The sequence below is a fragment of the Oncorhynchus keta genome, chromosome 23, assembly GCF_023373465.1.
Source record: "Oncorhynchus keta strain PuntledgeMale-10-30-2019 chromosome 23, Oket_V2, whole genome shotgun sequence".
Classification (NCBI taxonomy): Eukaryota; Metazoa; Chordata; class Actinopteri; order Salmoniformes; family Salmonidae; genus Oncorhynchus; species Oncorhynchus keta.
In genome coordinates this window covers 9,583,974-9,602,839 of record NC_068443.1, presented here as the reverse complement: position 1 = coordinate 9,602,839, position 18,866 = coordinate 9,583,974, and the positions used below count along the sequence as shown (strand labels likewise).

Genomic DNA, 18,866 nt, shown 5'->3' with positions numbered 1-18,866 from the left:
GCAGAGTCATGCTGATATCATATGTCTTTGTGTGGAAGCCAGTCTGGCAGAGTCATGCTGATATCATATGTCTTTGTGTGGAAGCCAGTCTGGCAGAGTCATGCTGATATCATATGTCTTTGTGTGGAAGCCAGTCTGGCAGAGTCATGCTGATATCATATATCTTTGTGTGGAAGCCAGTCTGCAGAGTCATGCTGATATCATATGTCTTTGTGTGGAAGCCAGTCTGGCAGAGTCATGCTGATATCATATGTCTTTGTGTGGAAGCCAGTCTGGCAGAGTCATGCTGATATCATATGTCTTTGTGTGGAAGCCAGTCTGGCAGAGTCATGCTGATATCATATGTCTTTGTGTGGAAGCCAGTCTGGCAGAGTCATGCTGATATCATATGTCTTTGTGTGGAAGCCAGTCTGCAGAGTCATGCTGATATCATATGTCTTTGTGTGGAAGCCAGTCTGGCAGAGTCATGCTGATATCATATGTCTTTGTGTGGAAGCCAGTCTGGCAGAGTCATGCTGATATCATATGTCTTTGTGTGGAAGCCAGTCTGCAGAGTCATGCTGATATCATATGTCTTTGTGTGGAAGCCAGTCTGGCAGAGTCATGCTGATATCATATGTCTTTGTGTGGAAGCCAGTCTGGCAGAGTCATGCTGATATCATATGTCTTTGTGTGGAAGCCAGTCTGGCAGAGTCATGCTGATATCATATGTCTTTGTGTGGAAGCCAGTCTGGCAGAGTCATGCTGATATCATATGTCTTTGTGTGGAAGCCAGTCTGGCAGAGTCATGCTGATATCATATGTCTTTGTGTGGAAGCCAGTCTGCAGAGTCATGCTGATATCATATGTCTTTGTGTGGAAGCCAGTCTGGCAGAGTCATGCTGATATCATATGTCTTTGTGTGGAAGCCAGTCTGGCAGAGTCATGCTGATATCATATGTCTTTGTGTGGAAGCCAGTCTGGCAGAGTCATGCTGATATCATATGTCTTTGTGTGGAAGCCAGTCTGCAGAGTCATGCTGATATCATATGTCTTTGTGTGGAAGCCAGTCTGGCAGAGTCATGCTGATATCATATGTCTTTGTGTGGAAGCCAGTCTGGCAGAGTCATGCTGATATCATATGTCTTTGTGTGGAAGCCAGTCTGGCAGAGTCATGCTGATATCATATGTCTTTGTGTGGAAGCCAGTCTGGCAGAGTCATGCTGATATCATATGTCTTTGTGTGGAAGCCAGTCTGGCAGAGTCATGCTGATATCATATGTCTTTGTGTGGAAGCCAGTCTGGCAGAGTCATGCTGATATCATATGTCTTTGTGTGGAAGCCAGTCTGGCAGAGTCATGCTGATATCATATGTCTTTGTGTGGAAGCCAGTCTGGCAGAGTCATGCTGATATCATATGTCTTTGTGTGGAAGCCAGTCTGGCAGAGTCATGCTGATATCATATGTCTTTGTGTGGAAGCCAGTCTGGATATCAGAGTCTGGCAGAGTCATGCTGATATCATATGTCTTTGTGTGGAAGCCAGTCTGCAGAGTCATGCTGATATCATATGTCTTTGTGTGGAAGCCAGTCTGGCAGAGTCATGCTGATATCATATGTCTTTGTGTGGAAGCCAGTCTGGCAGAGTCATGCTGATATCATATGTCTTTGTGTGGAAGCCAGTCTGGAAGAGTCATGCTGATATCATATGTCTTTGTGTGGAAGCCAGTCTGCAGAGTCATGCTGATATCATATGTCTTTGTGTGGAAGCCAGTCTGGCAGAGTCATGCTGATATCATATGTCTTTGTGTGGAAGCCAGTCTGGCAGAGTCATGCTGATATCATATGTCTTTGTGTGGAAGCCAGTCTGCAGAGTCATGCTGATATCATATGTCTTTGTGTGGAAGCCAGTCTGGCAGAGTCATGCTGATATCATATGTCTTTGTGTGGAAGCCAGTCTGGCAGAGTCATGCTGATATCATATGTCTTTGTGTGGAAGCCAGTCTGCAGAGTCATGCTGATATCATATGTCTTTGTGTGGAAGCCAGTCTGCAGAGTCATGCTGATATCATATGTCTTTGTGTGGAAGCCAGTCTGGCAGAGTCATGCTGATATCATATGTCTTTGTGTGGAAGCCAGTCTGCAGAGTCATGCTGATATCATATGTCTTTGTGTGGAAGCCAGTCTGCAGAGTCATGCTGATATCATATGTCTTTGTGTGGAAGCCAGTCTGGCAGAGTCATGCTGATATCATATGTCTTTGTGTGGAAGCCAGTCTGCAGAGTCATGCTGATATCATATGTCTTTGTGTGGAAGCCAGTCTGCAGAGTCATGCTGATATCATATGTCTTTGTGTGGAAGCCAGTCTGGCAGAGTCATGCTGATATCATATGTCTTTGTGTGGAAGCCAGTCTGCAGAGTCATGCTGATATCATATGTCTTTGTGTGGAAGCCAGTCTGGCAGAGTCATGCTGATATCATATGTCTTTGTGTGGAAGCCAGTCTGGCAGAGTCATGCTGATATCATATGTCTTTGTGTGGAAGCCAGTCTGCAGAGTCATGCTGATATCATATGTCTTTGTGTGGAAGCCAGTCTGGCAGAGTCATGCTGATATCATATGTCTTTGTGTGGAAGCCAGTCTGGCAGAGTCATGCTGATATCATATGTCTTTGTGTGGAAGCCAGTCTGGCAGAGTCATGCTGATATCATATGTCTTTGTGTGGAAGCCAGTCTGCAGAGTCATGCTGATATCATATGTCTTTGTGTGGAAGCCAGTCTGCAGAGTCATGCTGATATCATATGTCTTTGTGTGGAAGCCAGTCTGGCAGAGTCATGCTGATATCATATGTCTTTGTGTGGAAGCCAGTCTGCAGAGCCATGCTGATATCATATGTCTTTGTGTGTCTTTGCCATACAAATTATATGATATCAGCCAGTCTGCAGAGTCATGCAGATCATAATGTCTTGGGCCCTGGAAAAGCATGCTGATATCATATGTCTTTGTGTGGAAGCCAGTCTGGCAGAGTCATGCTGATATCATATGTCTTTGTGTGGAAGCCAGTCTGGCAGAGTCATACTGCATAGGGATATCATATGTCTTTGTGTGGAAGCCAGTCTGAATCACGCAGAGTCATGCTGATATCATATATCTTTGTGTAAACAATTGGAAGCCAGTCTGCAGAGTCATACTGATATCATATGTCTTTGTGTCCCAAATGGAAGCCAGTCTGCAGAGTCATGCTGATATCATATGTCTTTGTGTGGAAGCCAGTCTGGCAGAGTCATGCTGATATCATATGTCTTTGTGTGGAAGCCAGCTGCAGTCTGCAGAGTCATGCTGATATCATATGTCTTTGTTCTAAGTGGAAGCCAGTCTGCAGAGTCAGAAAGCCAGAGACAGCCGAAAAACCCTTTTGGAACCCTTTTTTCTAAGAGCGTACTAGTCCACAGTGTCTTACAGGCAACCTCCCTCCCTGGCCACCAGCACCTTAGCAGTAGCCCAAATTCTACATTTGGCAAATGAGCATGTATCAAGAGTAGGTCAAATTAGACAATTAAACTAATTTAAAACACGCCTGAAAAAAATTTGAGCAATTTTATTCTTGTTCGGAATTGTCTCTGAAAAGTGTGTCCATTAATGGAGAAAAAATAGGCCTCGTAGATGCTAAGAGCAAGGGATGCTGCTACGGTGCTGGTGGCCAGGGAGGGAGGTTGACTGACTGTAAGAGCAGAGCCGTCTACTCACAGAGGGCAGTAGTCTCTACAGAGGGTAGTAGTAGTCTCTACAGAGGGTAGTAGTAGTCTCTACAGAGGGTAGTAGTAGTCTCTACAGAGGATGGTAGTAGTCTCTACAGAGGGTAGTAGTCTATACAGAGGATGGTAGTAGTCTCTACAGAGGGTAGTAGTAGTCTCTACAGAGGGTGGTAGTAGTCTCTACAGAGGGTAGTAGTAGTCTCTACAGAGGGTAGTAGTCTCTACAGAGGGTGGTAGTAGTCTCTACAGAGGGTGGTAGTAGTCTCTACAGAGGATGGTAGTAGTCTCTACAGAGGGTAGTAGTCTCTACAGAGGGTGGTAGTAGTCTCTACAGAGGATGGTAGTCTCTACAGAGGGTAGTAGTCTCTACAGAGGGTAGTAGTAGTCTCTACAGAGGATGGTAGTCTCTACAGAGGATGGTAGTAGTCTCTACAGAGGGTGGTAGTAGTCTCTACAGAGGATGGTAGTAGTCTCTACAGAGGGTGGTAGTAGTCTCTACAGAGGGTAGTAGTAGTCTCTACAGAGGATAGTAGTAGTCTCTACAGAGGGTAGTAGTAGTCTCTACAGAGGGTGTCTCTACAGTAGTAGTCTCTACAGAGGGTGGTAGTAGTCTCTACAGAGGGTGGTAGTAGTCTCTACAGAGGGTAGTAGTAGTCTCTACAGAGGGTGGTAGTAGTCTCTACAGAGGATGGTAGTAGTCTCTACAGAGGGTGGTAGTAGTCTCTACAGAGGATAGTAGTAGTCTCTACAGAGGATGGTAGTAGTCTCTACAGAGGGTGGTAGTAGTCTCTACAGAGGATGGTAGTAGTCTCTACAGAGGATGGTAGTAGTCTCTACAGAGGGTGGTAGTAGTCTCTACAGAGGGTAGTAGTAGTCTCTACAGAGGATGGTAGTAGTCTCTACAGAGGATGGTAGTAGTCTCTACAGAGGGTGGTAGTAGTCTCTACAGAGGATGGTAGTAGTCTCTACAGAGGGTGGTAGTAGTCTCTACAGAGGATGGTAGTAGTCTCTACAGAGGGTGGTAGTAGTCTCTACAGAGGATGGTAGTAGTCTCTACAGAGGATGGTAGGGGCAGCATTGTACAAAAATGAACAACACAAAAGCTACCCACACACGCACGCACGCACGCACACACACACACACACACACACACACACACACACACACACACACACACACACACACACACACACACACACACACACACACACACACACACACACACACACACACACACACACACACACACACACACACACACACACACACACACACACACACACACACACACACACACACACACACACCACACACTGCTAGGTATTTAGCAGCAGCTCCTCGACATGATCAAAAAGCGCCAGTTGGACCGTTAATACGGCGTCTGGAGAGGTTTGGATAAACTAGATGAACACAAGTAAGAGGATGCATCCCCAATGGAACCCTATTCCCTACATAGTGCACTACTTTTGACCGAGGGCCCAATGCACCCTATTCGCTACATAGTGCACTACTTTGACCGAGGGCCCTATGCACCCAGAGACAAGTCTAGACAAGTACATTCCTGCCTTCACACCGACACTGCCTGTCTGTGTGATTGAGCTGTTAATATACAACAAGCCCTGTCATCAAATTACACTTAAACAGGCGGTCAGTGCCGTTTAAGATTTGGGAGGACGATTCATTTTTTTAATGAGCATGGCCTTATTTCATTTTCCTGCACACTGGATAAAAGTCATTCATAATCCATTCACCCTGCTCAATGTAACATCGATATGTTTAGGGTATACATGATACTTGGATTTGAACTATACCCATCATGAGGTTGCTACAACCTAGCCTTCGAATGAAAGTTACCAATGCAGGTACACAGGTCGAGAGAACATTTTTTAGTAATCAAGGTGACAGACAGTGACACATTCAATACCATCAAATTCAGGCACAATATGTTTCTCCCCATTTTGTTCCGTTTGCTTCCGTTTAAGAAACGTTTCAACAGAATGAATACATCCCTGGTCACTCCAAACACAGTTTACTTTCATACCAGCCACATACAAACAGCAGGATCTATTCGCTCGCTGTATAATTCATTCTCACATCTATGCACTGTTCTGTGACTAGGCAAAAAAAAACATTCCAATCCAAACCTTTGTGTCATAACCGCTAACCGTTACACACAGCCTACATTGTTGCCAACAGCTAACGCTGTAGTCAACATATCTACTAGAACTAACGCGTTAGTAAACCGGCTACAATCATGCAGTACAGTGTACAGCAAGCAGTTTAGCAGTTACACCGGTGGGCCCCGGTGGCAATAAATGAATAAAACCAAAAGCTTACCTTGACTTGGAAGAGTTCCCTTGTTGGATAGCCTTAGCCAGCTAGCTAACATAGCATCCCATTCTTTTTGATAGCCTTAGCCAGCTAGCTAACATAGCATCCCTCTCTGTTGGATAGCCTTAGCCAGCTAGATAACATAGCATCACTCTCTGTTGGATAGCCTTAGTCAGCTAGATAACATAGCATCCCTCTCTGTTTGATAGCCTTCGTCAGCTAGATAACATAGCATCTCTCTCTGTTGGATAGCCTTAGTCAGCTAGATAACATAGCATCCCTCTCTGTTTGATAGCCTTAGCCAGCTAGATAACATAGCATCACTCTCTGTTGGATAGCCTTAGTCAGCTAGATAACATAGCACCTCTCTCTGTTTGATAGCCTTAGCCAGCTAGCTAACATAGCATCCCTCTCTGTTGGATATCCTTAGCCAGCTAGATAACATAGCATCTCTCTCTGTTGGATAGCCTGAGCCAGCTAGATAACATAGCATCTCTCTCTGTTGGATAGCCTGAGTCAGCTAGATAACATAGCATCTCTCTCTGTTTGATAGCCTTAGTCAGCTAGATAACATAGCTTCTCTCTCTGTTGGATAGCCTTAGTCAGCTAGATAACATAGCACCTCTCTCTGTTTGATAGCCTTAGCCAGCTAGCTAACATAGCATCCCTCTCTGTTGGATAGCCTTAGCCAGCTAGATAACATAGCATCCCTCTCTGTTTGATAGCCTTAGCCAGCTAGATAACATAGCATCACTCTCTGTTGGATAGCCTTAGTCAGCTAGATAACATAGCACCTCTCTCTGTTTGATAGCCTTAGCCAGCTAGCTAACATAGCATCCCTCTCTGTTGGATAGCCTTAGCCAGCTAGCTAACATAGCATCCCTCTCTGTTGGATAGCCTTAGCCAGCTAGATAACATAGCATCTCTCTCTGTTGGATAGCCTGAGTCAGCTAGATAACATAGCATCTCTCTCTGTTTGATAGCCTTAGTCAGCTAGATAACATAGCTTCTCTCTCTGTTGGATAGCCTTAGTCAGCTAGATAACATAGCATCTCTCTCTGTTTGATAGCCTTAGTCAGCTAGATAACATAGCATCTCTCTCTGTTTGATAGCCTTAGCCAGCTAGATAACATAGCATCTCTCTCTGTTTGATAGCCTTAGCCAGCTAGATAACATAGCATCTCTCTCTGTTGGATAGCCTTAGTCAGCTAGATAACATAGCATCCCTCTCTGTTGGATAGCCTTAGCCAGCTAGATAACATAGCATCTCTCTCTGTTTGATAGCCTTAGCCAGCTAGATAACATAGCATCTCTCTCTGTTTGATAGCCTTAGCCAGCTAGATAACATAGCTGGGTGTTTGAGTAGGCTAAACCAAATTCACGCAGAAATTAGTGTTATAGATCTGTCATTATCATTGTAAGCAGGTCTAAGAAGCGGTAGATCTGTTCTATGTGTGCTATTTCTATTCGCCCCGTTCTTATGTTTAGTTTCTGCGTCCTACTTTGGGTTTTGTACATCAGCTTCAAACAGCTGAAAATACACATGTTTTGGTTATGGAACATATATTTCCCAGCGGTTTAGATGGTACAATGATTCTCTACACTATACTTGCTTGTTTTGTCACACACTGAAATTAGGCAAACTAGTAGAATTTTTGTAAGAAGGAAATGGAGGACTGATTTCTATATAGTGAAAAAAAAATATATATATATATTCAGTGGGGCAAAAAAGTATTTAGTCAGCCACCAATTGTGCAAGTTCTCCCACTTAAAAAGATGAGAGAGGCCTGTAATTTTCATCATAGGTACACTTCAACTATGACAGACAAAATGAGGGAAAAAAATCCAGAAAATCACATTGTAGGATTTTTAATTAATTTATTTGCAAATTATGGTGGAAAATAAGTATTTGGTCAATAACAAAAGTTTATCTCAATACTTTGTTATATACCCTTTGTTGCCAATGACAGAGGTCAAACGTTTTCTGAGAGCAGGGATGTTTTGGGGCTGTTGCTGGGCAACACAGACTTTCAACTCCCTCCAAAGATTTTCTATGGGGTTGAGATCTGGAGACTGGCTAGGCCACTCGAGGACCTTGAAATGCTTCTTACGAAGCCACTCCTTCGCTGCCCGGGCGGTGTGTTTGGGATCATTGTCATGCTGAAAGACCCATCCACGTTTCATCTTCAATGCCCTTGCTGATGGAAGGAGGTTTTCACTCAAAATCTCACGATACATGGCCCCATTCATTCTTTCCTTTACACGGATCAGTCGTCCTGGTCCCTTTGCAGAAAAACAGCCCCAAAGCATGATGTTTCCAACCCCATGCTTCACAGTAGGTATGGTGTTCTTTGGATGCAACTCAGCATTCTTTGTCCTCCAAACACGACGAGTTGAGTTTTTACCAAAAAGTTATATTTTGGTTTCATAAATACTTGTTTGCCCCACTGTATATATATATATAGCTAGCTCTCTCTCCACCTCTCTTACTTCTCCTTAATTTTTGAAGAAATGTAATTGTTCAGAAATGTTCAACTAATGTCTTTCTCTTTGGTTCAACTACTCACCACATTTTTTGCACTGCAGTGCTATTTAGCTGTAGTTTATGCTTTAAGCACCAGATTAATTCTCTGATCCTTTGATTGGGTGGACAACATGTTAGTTCATGCTGCAAGAGCTCTGATAGGTTGGAGGACGTCCTCCGGAAGTTGTCATAATTACTGTGTAAGTCTATGGAACGGGGAGAGAACCATGAGCCTCCTAGGTTTATTTTTTTCCTCATCGATCTAAACACAATACCCCATAATGAAAAATAAAAAATAATTATATATTTTTGCAAAAGTATTACTGTGAGCCTGGCACATAGACACAGGAAGTCTACATCAGTATTACTGTGAGCCTGGCATATAGACACAGGAAGTCTACATCAGTATTAGTGTGAGCCTGGCACATAGACACAGGAAGTCTACATCAGTATTACTGTGAGCCTGGCATATAGACACAGGAAGTCTACAGTATTACTGTGAGCCTGGCATATAGACACAGGAAGTCTACATCAGTATTACTGTGAGCCTGGCATATAGACACAGGAAGTCTACAGTATTACTGTGAGCCTGGCATATGGACACAGGAAGTATACAATATTACTGTGAGCCTGGCACATAGACACAGGAAGTCTACATTATTACTGTGAGCCTGGCATATAGACACAGGAAGTCTACATTATTACTGTGAGCCTGGCATATAGACACAGGAAGTCTACATCAGTATTACTGTGAGCCTGGCATATAGACACAGGAAGTCTACATTATTACTGTGAGCCTGGCATATAGACACAGGATGTCTACATCAGTATTAGTGTATGCCTGGGATATAGACACAGGAAGTCTACAGTATTACTGTGAGCCTGGCATATAGACACAGGAAGTCTACAGTATTACTGTGAGCCTGGCATATAGACACAGGAAGTCTACATCAGTATTAGTGTATGCCTGGCATATAGACACAGGAAGTCTACAGTATTAGTGTGAGCCTGTCATATAGACACAGGAAGTCTACATCAGTATTAGTGTATGCCTGGCATATAGACACAGGAAGTCTACAGTATTAGTGTGAGCCTGGCATATAGACACAGGAAGTCTACATCAGTATTACTGTGACACAGGAAGCCTACATATAGACCTTGTATAAACAGAGCAAACAGCATGATGCAGAATAATGAATTAATCATAGATTATAAATCCCTTTAATCCAGGTAAGAGGGGGTATGGACAACACAGTGAGGGTGGTTGTGGCCTGTCACGGCAGATTAATACTGTGCTTCTTATCTAGTGTGTGTGTGTGTGCGTCCATGCATATATGTGCACACTGAGGGACTTGGCGGGCAGGTCGGCAGGCGGTGACCAGGCCCCTCATAGTGGTCACACACACACACACTGATATAACTGGGTAATCAGATACCCTCTCCTCTTTAACACGATAGCTGTAAGCGTGCCGCTGTGTTGGCTACTTGTTTTGAGGTGTACTCTAAACAGGAAGGCAGGAAGGAAGGTGTAACTCTAAACAGGAAGGCAGGAAGGAAGGTGTAACTCTAAACAGGAAGGCAGGGAGGAAGGTGTAACTCTAAACAGGAAGATGGGTGGGAAGGTGTAACTATAAACAGGAAGGCAGGAAGGGAGATGTAACTATAAACAGGAAGGCAGGAGGGAAAGTGTGACTCTAAACAGGAAGGCAGGAGGGAAGGTGTAACTCTAAACAGGAAGGCAGGAAGGAAGGTGTAACTCTAAACAGGAAGACAGGAAGGAAAGTGTAACTCTAAACAGGACGTTGGGAGGGAAGGTGTAACTCTAAACAGGAAAACAGGAGGGAAGGTGTAACTCTAAACAGGAAGATGGGAGGGAAGGTGTAACTCTAAACAGGAAGACAGGAGGGAAGGTGTAACTCTAAACAGGAAGGCAGGAGGGAAGGTGTAACTCTAAACAGGAAGAGGGGAGGGAAGGTGTAACTCTAAACAGGAAGATGGGAGGGAAGGTGTAACTCTAAACAGGAAGGCAGGAGGGAAGGTGTAACTCTAAACAGGAAGATGGGAGGGAAGGTGTAACTCTAAACAGGAAGAGGGAGGGAAGGTGTAACTCTAAACAGGAAGAGGGAGGGAAGGTGTAACTCTAAACAGGAAGGGGGAGGGAAGGTGTAACTCTAAACAGGAAGATGGGAGGGAAGGTGTAACTCTAAACAGGAAGAGGGGAGGGAAGGTGTAACTCTAAACAGGAAGGCAGGATGGAAGGTGTAACTCTAAACAGGAAGATGGGAGGGAAGGTGTAACTCTAAACAGGAAGGCAGGAGGGAAGGTGTAACTCTAAACAGGAAGATGGGAGGGAAGGTGTAACTCTAAACAGGAAGAGGGGAGGGAAGGTGTAACTCTAAACAGGAAGGTGTAACTCTAAACAGGAAGGCAGGAAGGAAGGTGTAACTCTAAACTGGAAGGCAGGAAGGAAGGTGTAACTCTAAACAGGAAGGCAGGAGGGAAGGTGAAACTCTAAACAGGAAGAGGGGAGGGAAGGTGTAACTCTAAACAGGAAGGCAGGAAGGAAGGTGTAACTCTAAACTGGAAGGCAGGAAGGAAGGTGTAACTCTAAACAGGAAGGCAGGAGGGAAGGTGTAACTCTAAACAGGAAGAGGGGAGGGAAGGTGTAACTCTAAACAGGAAGAGGGGAGGGAAGGTGTAACTCTAAACAGGAAGGCATAACTCTAAACAGGAAGAGGAGAGGGAAGGTGTAACTCTAAACAGGAAGAGGGGAAGGAAGGTGTAACTCTAAACAGGAAGAGGGGAAGGAAGGTGTAACTCTAAACAGGAAGATGGGAGGGAAGGTGTAACTCTAAACAGGAAGATGGGAGGGAAGGTGTAACTCTAAACAGGAAGACAGGAGGGAAGGTGTAACTCTAAACAGGAAGGCAGGAGGGAAGGTGTAACTAAACAGGAAGAGGGGAGGGAAGGTGTAACTCTAAACAGGAAGAGGGGAGGGAAGGTGTAACTCTAAACAGGAAGATGGGAGGGAAGGTGTAACTCTAAACAGGAAGATGGGAGGGAAGGTGTAACTATAAACAGGAAGGCAGGAAGGAAGGTGTAACTCTAAACAGGAAGGCAGGAAGGAAGGTGTAACTCTAAACAGGAAGATGGGAGGGAAGGTGTAACTATAAACAGGAAGGCAGGAAGGAAGGTGTAACTCTAAACAGGACGGTGGGAGGGAAGGTGTAACTCTAAACAGGAAAACAGGAGGGAAGGTGTAACTCTAAACAGGAAGATGGGAGGGAAGGTGTAACTCTAAACAGGAAGGCAGGAGGGAAGGTGTAACTCTAAACAGGAAGATGGGAGGGAAGGTGTAACTCTAAACAGGAAGGCAGGAGGGAAGGTGTAACTCTAAACAGGAAGATGGGAGGGAAGGTGTAACTCTAAACAGGAAGGCAGGAGGGAAGGTGTAACTCTAAACAGGAAGAGGGAAGGGAAGGTGTAACTCTAAACAGGAAGAGGGGAGGGAAGGTGTAACTCTAAACAGGAAGGCAGGAGGGAAGGTGTAACTAAACAGGAAGAGGGGAAAGGGGTAACAGGAAGATGGGGCAGGAAGGAAGGTGTAACTCTAAACAGGAAGGCAGGAAGGAAGGTGTACCTCTAAACAGGAAGGCAGGAAGGAAAGTGTAACTCTAAACAGGAAGGCAGGAAGGAAGGTGTAACTCTAAACAGGAAGGCAGGAAGGAAGGTGTAACTCTAAACAGGAAGGCAGGAAGGAAGGTGTAACTCTAAACAGGAAGGCAGGAAGGAAGGTGTAACTCTAAACAGGAAGGCAGGAGGGAAGGTGTAACTCTAAACAGGAAGAGGGGAGGGAAGGTGTAACTCTAAACAGGAAGGCAGGAGGGAAGGTGTAACTCTAAACAGGAAGAGGGGAGGGAAGGTGTAACTCTAAACAGGAAGATGGGAGGGAAGGTGTAACTCTAAACAGGAAGGCGAGGGAAGTAACTCTAAACAGGAAGAGGGGAGGGAAGGTGTAACTCTAAACAGGAAGAGGGGAGGGAAGGTGTAACTCTAAACAGGAAGATGGGAGGGAAGGTGTAACTCTAAACAGGAAGATGGGAGGGAAGGTGTAACTCTAAACAGGAAGATGGGAGGGAAGGTGTAACTCTAAACAGGAAGATGGGAGGGAAGGTGTAACTCTAAACAGGAAGATGGGAGGGAAGGTGTAACTCTAAACAGGAAGATGGGAGGGAAGGTGTAACTCTAAACAGGAAGATGGAGGGAAGGTGTAACTCTAAACAGGAAGATGGGAGGGAAGGTGTAACTCTAAACAGGAAGGCAGGAGGGAAGGTGTAACTCTAAACAGGAAGATGGGAGGGAAGGTGTAACTCTAAACAGGAAGATGGGAGGGAAGGTGTAACTCTAAACAGGAAGATGGGAGGGAAGGTGTAACTCTAAACAGGAAGGCAGGAGGGAAGGTGTAACTCTAAACAGGAAGATGGGAGGGAAGGTGTAACTCTAAACAGGAAGGGGGAGGGAAGGTGTAACTCTAAACAGGAAGATGGGAGGGAAGGTGTAACTCTAAACAGGAAGAGGGGAGGAAGGTGTAACTCTAAACAGGAAGAGGGGAGGGAAGGTGTAACTCTAAACAGGAAGAGGGGAGGGAAGGTGTAACTCTAAACAGGAAGATGGGAGGGAAGGTGTAACTCTAAACAGGAAGAAGGGAAGGTGTAACTCTAAACAGGAAGAGGGAGGGAAGGTGTAACTCTAAACAGGAAGAGGGGAGGGAAGGTGTAACTCTAAACAGGAAGATGGGAGGGAAGGTGTAACTCTAAACAGGAAGAGGGGAGGGAAGGTGTAACTCTAAACAGGAAGATGGGAGGGAAGGTGTAACTCTAAACAGGAAGAGGGAGGGAAGGTGTAACTCTAAACAGGAAGATGGGAGGGAAGGTGTAACTCTAAACAGGAAGATGGGAGGAAGGTGTAACTCTAAACAGGAAGATGGGAGGAAGGTGTAACTCTAAACAGGAAGGCAGGAAGAGGGGAAAGGTGTAACTCTAAACAGGAAGATGGGAGGGAAGGTGTAACTCTAAACAGGAAGGCAGGAGGAAGGTGTAACTCTAAACAGGAAGATGGGAGGGAAGGTGTAACTCTAAACAGGAAGAGGGAGGGAAGGTGTAACTCTAAACAGGAAGATGGAGGGAAGGTGTAACTCTAAACAGGAAGAGGAGGGAGGGTGTAACTCTAAACAGGAAGAGGGGAGGGAAGGTGTAACTCTAAACAGGAAGAGGGGAGGGAAGGTGTAACTCTAAACAGGAAGGCAGGATGGAAGGTGTAACTCTAAACAGGAAGAGGGGAGGGAAGGTGTAACTCTAAACAGGAAGGCAGGAGGGAAGGTGTAACTCTAAACAGGAAGATGGGAGGGAAGGTGTAACTCTAAACAGGAAGGCAGGAGGGAAGGTGTAACTCTAAACAGGAAGATGGGAGGGAAGGTGTAACTCTAAACAGGAAGACGGGAGGGAAGGTGTAACTCTAAACAGGAAGAGGGGAGGGAAGGTGTAACTCTAAACAGGAAGAGGGGAGGGAAGGTGTAACTCTAAACAGGAAGGCAGGATGGAAGGTGTAACTCTAAACAGGAAGATGGGAGGGAAGGTGTAACTCTAAACAGGAAGGCAGGAGGGAAGGTGTAACTCTAAACAGGAAGATGGGAGGAAGGTGTAACTCTAAACAGGAAGATGGGAGGGAAGGTGTAACTCTAAACAGGAAGATGGGAGGGAAGGTGTAACTCTAAACAGGAAGAGGAGGGAAGGTGTAACTCTAAACAGGAAGGCAGGAGGAAGGTGTAACTCTAAACAGGAAGATGGGAGGGAAGGTGTAACTCTAAACAGGAAGATGGGAGGGAAGGTGTAACTCTAAACAGGAAGAGGAGGGAAGGTGTAACTCTAAACAGGAAGAGGGGAGGGAAGGTGTAACTCTAAACAGGAAGAGGGGAGGGAAGGTGTAACTCTAAACAGGAAGATGGGAGGGAAGGTGTAACTCTAAACAGGAAGATGGGAGGGAAGGTGTAACTCTAAACAGGAAGATGGGAGGGAAGGTGTAACTCTAAACAGGAAAACAGGAGGGAAGGTGTAACTCTAAACAGGAAGATGGGAGGGAAGGTGTAACTCTAAACAGGAAGAGGGGAGGGAAGGTGTAACTCTAAACAGGAAGAGGGGAGGGAAGGTGTAACTCTAAACAGGAAAACAGGAGGGAAGGTGTAACTCTAAACAGGAAGAGGGGAGGGAAGGTGTAACTCTAAACAGGAAGAGGGAGGGAAGGTGTAACTCTAAACAGGAAGGCAGGAAGGAAGGTGTAACTATAAACAGGAAGGCAGGAAGGAAGGTGTAACTCTAAACAGGACGGCAGGAAGGAAGGTGTAACTCTAAACAGGACGTTGGGAGGGAAGGTGTAACTCTAAACAGGAAAACAGGAGGGAAGGTGTAACTCTAAACAGGAAGATGGGAGGGAAGGTGTAACTCTAAACAGGAAGGCAGGAGGGAAGGTGTAACTCTAAACAGGAAGAGGGGAGGGAAGGGGTAACTCTAAACAGGACGTTGGGAGGGAAGGTGTAACTCTAAACAGGAAGGCAGGAGGGAAGGTGTAACTCTAAACAGGAAGATGGGAGGGAAGGTGTAACTCTAAACAGGAAGGCAGGAGGGAAGGTGTAACTATAAATAGGAAGAGGGGAGGGAAGGGGTAACTCTAAACAGGAAGATGGGAGGGAAGGTGTAACTCTAAACAGGAAGATGGGAGGGAAGGTGTAACTCTAAACAGGAAGGTGTACCTCTAAACAGGAAGGCAGGAAGGAAGGTGTAACTCTAAACAGGAAGGCAGGAAGGAAGGTGTAACTCTAAACAGGAAGGCAGGAAGGAAGGTGTAACTCTAAACAGGAAGGCAGGAAGGAAGGTGTAACTCTAAACAGGAAGGCAGGAAGGAAGGTGTAACTCTAAACAGGAAAGCAGGAGGGAAGGTGTAACTCTAAACAGGAAGAGGGGAGGGAAGGTGTAACTCTAAACAGGAAGGCAGGAGGGAAGGTGTAACTCTAAACAGGAAGAGGGAGGGAAGGTGTAACTCTAAACAGGAAGAGGGGAGGGAAGGTGTAACTCTAAACAGGAAGGCAGGAGGGAAGGTGTAACTCTAAACAGGAAGAGGGGAGGGAAGGTGTAACTCTAAACAGGAAGATGGGAGGGAAGGTGTAACTCTAAACAGGAAGGCGTAACTCTAAACAGGAAGAGGGGAGGGAAGGTGTAACTCTAAACAGGAAGAGGGGAGGGAAGGTGTAACTCTAAACAGGAAGATGGGAGGGAAGGTGTAACTCTAAACAGGAAGATGGGAGGGAAGGTGTAACTCTAAACAGGAAGAGGGGAGGGAAGGTGTAACTCTAAACAGGAAGAGGGGAGGGAAGGTGTAACTCTAAACAGGAAGATGGGAGGGAAGGTGTAACTCTAAACAGGAAGGCAGGAGGGAAGGTGTAACTCTAAACAGGAAGATGGGAGGGAAGGTGTAACTCTAAACAGGAAGGCAGGAGGGAAGGTGTAACTCTAAACAGGAAGAGGGGAGGGAAGGTGTAACTCTAAACAGGAAGAGGGAGGGAAGGTGTAACTCTAAACAGGAAGAGGGGAGGGAAGGTGTAACTCTAAACAGGAAGGCAGGAGGGAAGGTGTAACTCTAAACAGGAAGATGGGAGGGAAGGTGTAACTCTAAACAGGAAGGCAGGAGGGAAGGTGTAACTCTAAACAGGAAGAGGGGAGGGAAGGTGTAACTCTAAACAGGAAGAGGGGAGGGAAGGTGTAACTCTAAACAGGAAGAGGGGAGGGAAGGTGTAACTCTAAACAGGAAGAGGGGAGGGAAGGTGTAACTCTAAACAGGAAGATGGGAGGGAAGGTGTAACTCTAAACAGGAAGAGGGGAGGGAAGGTGTAACTCTAAACAGGAAGATGGGAGGGAAGGTGTAACTCTAAACAGGAAGAGGGGAGGGAAGGTGTAACTCTAAACAGGAAGATGGGAGGGAAGGTGTAACTCTAAACAGGAAGAGGGGAGGGAAGGTGTAACTCTAAACAGGAAGATGGGAGGGAAGGTGTAACTCTAAACAGGAAGATGGGAGGGAAGGTGTAACTCTAAACAGGAAGATGGGAGGGAAGGTGTAACTCTAAACAGGAAGGCGTAACTCTAAACAGGAAGGGGGAGGGAAGGTGTAACTCTAAACAGGAAGAGGGGAGGGAAGGTGTAACTCTAAACAGGAAGGCAGGAGGGAAGGTGTAACTCTAAACAGGAAGATGGGAGGGAAGGTGTAACTCTAAACAGGAAGAGGGGAGGGAAGGTGTAACTCTAAACAGGAAGAGGGGAGGGAAGGTGTAACTCTAAACAGGAAGATGGGAGGGAAGGTGTAACTCTAAACAGGAAGAGGGGAGGGAAGGTGTAACTCTAAACAGGAAGATGGGAGGGAAGGTGTAACTCTAAACAGGAAGGCAGGAGGGAAGGTGTAACTCTAAACAGGAAGATGGGAGGGAAGGTGTAACTCTAAACAGGAAGGCAGGAGGGAAGGTGTAACTCTAAACAGGAAGATGGGAGGGAAGGTGTAACTCTAAACAGGAAGGCAGGAGGGAAGGTGTAACTCTAAACAGGAAGATGGGAGGGAAGGTGTAACTCTAAACAGGAAGAGGGGAGGGAAGGTGTAACTCTAAACAGGAAGAGGGGAGGGAAGGTGTAACTCTAAACAGGAAGATGGGAGGGAAGGTGTAACTCTAAACAGGAAGGCAGGAGGGAAGGTGTAACTCTAAACAGGAAGATGGGAGGGAAGGTGTAACTATAAACAGGAAGGCAGGAGGGAAGGTGTAACTCTAAACAGGAAGATGGGAGGGAAGGTGTAACTCTAAACAGGAAGATGGGAGGGAAGGTGTAACTCTAAACAGGAAGATGGGAGGGAAGGTGTAACTCTAAACAGGAAGAGGGGAGGGAAGGTGTAACTCTAAACAGGAAGAGGGAGGGAAGGTGTAACTCTAAACAGGAAGATGGGAGGGAAGGTGTAACTCTAAACAGGAAGATGGGAGGGAAGGTGTAACTCTAAACAGGAAGGCGTAGGAAGGGAGGGAAGGTGTAACTCTAAACAGGAAGATGGGAGGGAAGGTGTAACTCTAAACAGGAAGGCAGGAGGGAAGGTGTAACTCTAAACAGGAAGATGGGAGGGAAGGTGTAACTCTAAACAGGAAGAGGAGGGAAGGTGTAACTCTAAACAGGAAGAGGGAGGGAAGGTGTAACTCTAAACAGGAAGAGGGAGGGAAGGTGTAACTCTAAACAGGAAGAGGGAGGGAAGGTGTAACTCTAAACAGGAAGAGGGAGGGAAGGTGTAACTCTAAACAGGAAGGCAGGAAGGGAAGGTGTAACTCTAAACAGGAAGATGGGAGGGAAGGTGTAACTATAAACAGGAAGGCAGGAGGGAAGGTGTAACTCTAAACAGGAAGATGGGAGGGAAGGTGTAACTATAAACAGGAAGGCAGGAGGGAAGGTGTAACTCTAAACAGGAAGATGGGAGGGAAGGTGTAACTCTAAACAGGAAGATGGGAGGGAAGGTGTAACTCTAAACAGGAAGATGGGAGGGAAGGTGTAACTCTAAACAGGAAGATGGGAGGAAGGTGTAACTCTAAACAGGAAGGCAGGAGGGAAGGTGTAACTCTAAACAGGAAGATGGGAGGGAAGGTGTAACTATAAACAGGAAGGCAGGAGGGAAGGTGTAACTCTAAACAGGAAGATGGGAGGGAAGGTGTAACTCTAAACAGGAAGATGGGAGGGAAGGTGTAACTCTAAACAGGAAGATGGGAGGGAAGGTGTAACTCTAAACAGGAAGAGGGGAGGGAAGGTGTAACTCTAAACAGGAAGAGGGAGGGAAGGTGTAACTCTAAACAGGAAGATGGGAGGGAAGGTGTAACTATAAACAGGAAGGCAGGAGGGAAGGTGTAACTCTAAACAGGAAGAGGGGAGGGAAGGTGTAACTCTAAACAGGAAGATGGGAGGGAAGGTGTAACTCTAAACAGGAAGAGGGGAGGGAAGGTGTAACTCTAAACAGGAAGATGGGAGGGAAGGTGTAACTCTAAACAGGAAGATGGGAGGGAAGGTGTAACTCTAAACAGGAAGATGGGAGGGAAGGTGTAACTCTAAACAGGAAGAGGGGAGGGAAGGTGTAACTCTAAACAGGAAGATGGGAGGGAAGGTGTAACTCTAAACAGGAAGAGGGGAGGGAAGGTGTAACTCTAAACAGGAAGA

The 18,866-nt window shown here is 45.8% G+C and overlaps 1 protein-coding gene and 1 long non-coding RNA gene across 4 annotated transcripts in view; one reads left to right on the top strand and one right to left on the bottom strand.

The window, feature by feature from the left end:
- Nucleotides 1-18,866, bottom strand: part of LOC118377070 (zinc finger E-box-binding homeobox 1-like) — a 138,071-nt gene that overhangs the window by 60,803 nt on the left and 58,402 nt on the right. The window lies entirely within an intron of this gene.
- On the top strand, nt 10,391-14,771 carry LOC127910960 (uncharacterized). 2 transcript variants are annotated; one of them, XR_008077007.1, is made up of 3 exons: nt 10,391-10,464; nt 12,951-13,014; nt 14,759-14,771. It is a non-coding gene; the product is annotated as an uncharacterized LOC127910960 (long non-coding RNA). The 2 variants fall into 2 exon arrangements; XR_008077006.1 differs by lacking the exon at nt 10,391-10,464 and adding an exon at nt 11,802-11,875.